General features: G+C 38.3%; 1 pseudogene; it reads left to right on the forward strand.

Annotated features, from left to right (window-relative positions):
• The first annotated feature begins 3,462 nt into the window (after positions 1–3,462).
• Positions 3,463–4,929, forward strand: LOC101051742 (splicing factor 3A subunit 3 pseudogene; annotated as a pseudogene).
• The last annotated feature ends 346 nt before the right edge of the window (positions 4,930–5,275 follow it).

Below are 5,275 nucleotides of genomic sequence, written 5' to 3' on the forward strand. Positions count from 1 at the left end.
CTACCCCACTGCTTACCAGAAAGGTAGTCCCCTTTCTAAATTTCAAGTCCTCTCTAAATTCCGCTTATAGGGTCTACGGCTGTCCAGATAACCTCAGTGTATAAAATTGCTTCTTTTCCCAGACTAGTCAACTCGGAGCAGGATGCTGGAAGGGGACCTCTTCTCTAAGTTTTGCTGCAGGGCACAATATAATAAGATATTCCAGTGAATATCTATGATGTAGGTCTTATATGCAGAATTTAGAGAGGACACTCCTAGACTCTTGAATCTTCAGGGACAGAAGAGATGTAATAAGGTTTCAGAGTGAGGATTTTATGAGCTTTCAGAAGTACAATTTTGGGTACATGGGAAATAAGTTTAGGTCTCATTATTCTCATTGGTTAAAAAGAATATATCACATGCCTGGAAGGGAACAAACAGGCCTGCCTTCAGGTCACTGCATCTTGTGACTTAATCTAGTTTTGATCAGTTTCACACAAGGTCGGGAATCTAAAGATAAACATTCCAGTTCTACTTTTATCACCAAAGAGCTATGTGACCTTGGGGAAGTCACTTAAAGCCTCTAAATTTTAGTTTCCCTTCTTGTAAAATTGGGGCTTAAACCTGGAGTTATTTTGAAGCTTCTTCTAGTTTGAATATTTTAAGATTAGAAGAAAGCAAAATTTCTCCAAATATGTTCCAGGAGTCCATGAACACAAGAGCTTCATGATCAAATAACTTAGAACTTCTTTGTAATATATATCCCTCTTACAAATTCAGAGTACATTAGCATATTAATAGCTTTGAGGAATTCTACAGAAAACTCTTGGCTTGGTTAAATTAAAGACATCCAAACTTATTTGAATACTCTGCAGGTTTATTTTTTCCCTACTGGATATATATGCATCTCCCTAGATCAATCTTTAGGAAACAATGAAAATAATTATTTGATTATCCTAGGTTTGATGAAAATTCCTTGACAAAGGTATTTGAAAATAGGACATAAATTCAACCAGCAACAGCTCTGACTAATACATTAGGGCCGCTAAGTCTAGATGGCATGACTGTTTTTTGAGTCAACCTTGCTGCCTCACCTCTTCTTTGGTTTACAACATTCTCAGTATAGGTTATCTTTTGCCAGCCTGTCATTTCATACACCATCCTTCCAAACTGCAACTCAGGAGAAACATCCTGTCCAGGAATCAATGAACTTCACTATGCCCCTACAAGTACTAGAAAAGTCCCCTAACACAGAGCAGGTTTCCAACATCCACCACGTTCATCGCTGCACAGGTTTACCCTGTGTGACCTGGTCCTTTTCTAAGAGCCCAGGATGGAGGGATATTTCAAATAAAGCCTCTTCTCAGACATCATCAAGGCCCAAGCAAACTCACATCATATGCTTGCTTTAATCCTGTTTCCTTGGTATTAAGTTGGGTTTCTAAAGTCTGTGTCAATAGTACTGTCATTTGTATCCACTGCTTAGAACACACACATACACATGCACATACATACTTTAGATGGTAGCAGCAGGAGAATTCATCCTTTTAAATACCAGGGTAAGTTTCAAGGTAGTTCAAGGCAGTAATTCCACCTGGTATGCTGCTGTTCTAGTCTCATTTAGGAGGGTTTTCAGTAAGGTACATGTGCTACAGATGTGTTGTTTATTTATTCCTGTTCAGTTCAGAGGCTGAATTAGTCTTAGAGGCTGTACCGTACAATATAGCAACTATTTATAGTCTGTCTCAAAGCAAGGAAAAAGCAAGCATTGTGGAGGTGAAAGACTTGGTTGCTAGTTTTGGATCCTCCATTTGCTAGCTGTGGACTGTGGCCAAAATGCATAATTTCCTGGGAGTCCATTTCTTTACCTATAAAATAGGAATCATAATAGTACCTATTCTTCAGTGTTATTTCAAGGATCGGATCAAATGAGAAAGTGCAAAGGAATATATAAGTCAAAGAATATAGATGAAATAAAACAAGAATTTAAAGAAAATTAATAAAGCAATAGAATTCAGATTAAAAAGAAGATTTGACTCAAGGAAACAAATCAAGAAGCAAAGCGACATAATTACACAATAATAGATAGCCATCCTCCACGTAGAGAATATGTTACATTCGAATATATGTAACTATTTTAGAAAACCATTTGGCATTATTCAGTAAAGCTGAAGATGTACTTATAATTTGGAAGTATAACCCCTCAGAAGTATACCTTCTAGAAAAAAATCTGAACATGTGTACTAGATAACATATACTAAAATATATGACATCGATAGTAATGAAATAAAATGTTGAAACAAACTAGAAGTCATTATTAACAGGGAAATGAATGCATAAATAGTACTGTATCCATCTGATGAATATTGTTTTTTATTATTTTAACTTTTTATTATTTTTAATAATAAAATAAATATTTAATAATTTTTATTATTTTAAATATTATTTTTAACTTATTTTTTGAAAATTAGAGATGGGGTCTTGCTATGCTGATCAGGATAGTCTTGAACTTCTGGCCTCAAATAATCCTCTCACCTCAGCCTCCAAAGTGTTGGAATTACAGGCATGAAACAGCATACCCTGTCTATGAATATTATTTAACAGTGGTAAAGAAAGAATTAAAGGCAAATGCACTAATATAAATAAATTTCACAAGCAGAATTTTAAGTAGAAAAAGGGTATTCAATTAGGAAAGGAGGAAGTCAAATTGTCTCTATTTGCAGATGACACGATTGTATATTTAGAAGACCCCATTGTCTCAGCCCAGTATCTCCTAAAACTAATAAGCAACTTCAGAAAAGTCTCAGGATACAAAATCAATGTGCAGAAATTGCAAGTATTCCTATACACCAATAACAGACTAAAAGAGAACAAAATGAAGAGCAAACAGCCATTCACAATTGCTGCAAAGAGAATAAAATATCTAGGAATATAACTAATAAAGGATGTAAAGGACCTCTTCAAGGAGAACTATGAACCATTGCTCAAGGAAATAAGCGAGGACACAAACAGATGGGGAAAAAAATCCATGCTCATGGTTAGGAAGAATCAATCTTGTGAAAATGGCCACACTGTAATTTACAGATTCAATGCTATCCCCATCAAGCTACCTATGACTCTCGTCACAGAACTCACAGAACTGGAAAAAAAAAAACAAAAACAAAACAAAAAAAAAACCTTAAACTTCATATGGAACCAAAAGAGAGCCCACATAGCCAAGACAATCCTAAGCAAAAAGAACAAAGCTGGAGGCATCACACTACCTGACTTCAAACTATACTGCAAGGCTACAGTAATCAAAAGAGCATGGTACTGGTACCAAAACAGAGATATAAACCAATGGAACAGAATAGAGGCCTTGGAGGCAATGCCACACACCTACAACCATCTGATCTTTGATAAACCTGACAAAAACAAGCAATGGGGAAAGGATTCCCTGTTTAATAAATGGTGTTGGTATTAAGAGGCCACTGTGAAGCAAAGATGGAGACAATACTGGAGTGGCAGCGGCACTATCATGAGGAGAAAGAACGGTTCATGGGCACCATGTCCAAAGAGATGTTCACTAAGAAGTCCACGCTCCGGGACCAGATCAATTCTGATCACCGCACTCAGGCCATGCAAGATAGGTATATGGAGGTCAGTGGGAACCTGAGAGATTTGTATGATGGTAAGGATGGATTACCAAAAGAAAAGCTCAATGCCATTTCAGGACCCAATGAGTTTGCTGAATTCTATAATAGACTCAAGCAAATAAAGGAATTCCACCAGAAGCACCCATATGAGATCTGTGTGCCAATGTCAGTGGAATTTGAGGAGCTTCTGAAGGCTCGAGAGAATCCAAGGGAAGAGACACAAAACTTGGTGGAGTTCACAGAGATACAGGGATATGGTCGTTATCTCAAGTACATTAACCTGAAGACATCTGAGAAGCTGGATTATATCATATACCTGTCCATCTTTGACCAATTATTTGACATTCCTAAAGAAAGGAAGAAGGCAGAATATAAGAGATGCCTATAGATGCTGCTTTAGTACCTTCAGGATTACCCAGATAGAGTGAAGCCTCTCCAAGATCAGAATGAACTTTTTGGTAAGATTCAGGCTGAGTTGGAGAAGAAATGGGAGAGTGGGACCTTTCCTGGGTGGCCGAAAGAGACAAGCAGTGCTCTGACCCATGCTGGAGCCCATTTCGACCTCTCTGCATTCTCCTCCTGGGAGGAGTTGGTCTTTCTGGGTTTGGACAGATTGAAATCTGCTCTCTTAGCTTTAGGCTTGAAATGTGACAGGACCGTAGAAGAGCAAGCCCAGAGACTATTCAGCACCAAAGGAAAGTTCCTGGATATCTCTTTGTTTGCCAAAAATCCCAAGTCAAGAGGCACCAAGTGAGATACTGAGAGGAACAAAGACACTGCTTTTCTAGAAGCCCACATCTATGAATACATAGAGATTCTTGGGGAACAGTGACATCTCACTCATGAAAATGAACAACCCAAGCAAGCAAGGACAGAAGAGCCAGAAGAGGAGGAAGAAGAGCAGATTAGTGAGAGTGAAGATGAAGAGAATGAGATCATTTACAACCCCGAAATCCTGCCACTTGGTTGGGATGGCAAACCCATTTCCTACTGGCTATTTAAGCTTCATGCCCTAAATATCAACTACAACTGTGAGATTTGTGGGAACTATACCTACCAAGGGCCCAAAGTCTTCCAGCAACACTTTGCTGAATGGCGTCATGCTCAAGGCATGAGGTATTTGGGCATCCCAAACACTGCTCACTTTGCTAAGGTGACACGGATTAAAGATGCTGTCTCCTTGTGGGCCAAAGTGAAATTGCAGAAGACTTCAGAATGATAGCAGCCTGACACTGAGGAAGAATATGAAGACTCAAGTGGGAATGTTGTGAATAAGACAACATATGAGGATCTGAAAAGACAAAGACTGTTCTAGTGTTCAGGGATGTAGCTCAGCTTTTGGGCTAGTCCAGGCTTCACTGAGAGCTGCTTTTTCTATTTCTTCCAACCAAATCCTCTTAAAGATCCTTTGCTATGTAGTCTCATGGTCTAGCATGTATCTTGTAGAAACAAGACATGCTGGCAAATTGCAGGGTTGGGATGTGTTTTATCTGCTTTATATTTAAAAAGATTCATAGACCCATTTAATGAAAATATTGTATCTGAGATATAATCATTGATTCTATTTGTTTTAAAAGAAACCTGACTTCGCAGTGTGGGTTTTTCTTTTCTCCAGCATAATTATGTTACTATGGTCCCCATTTCTGTTTTGGTGCAGAGCC

Source organism: Saimiri boliviensis, chromosome 2, assembly GCF_048565385.1.
Source record: "Saimiri boliviensis isolate mSaiBol1 chromosome 2, mSaiBol1.pri, whole genome shotgun sequence".
Taxonomy (NCBI): domain Eukaryota; kingdom Metazoa; phylum Chordata; class Mammalia; order Primates; family Cebidae; genus Saimiri; species Saimiri boliviensis.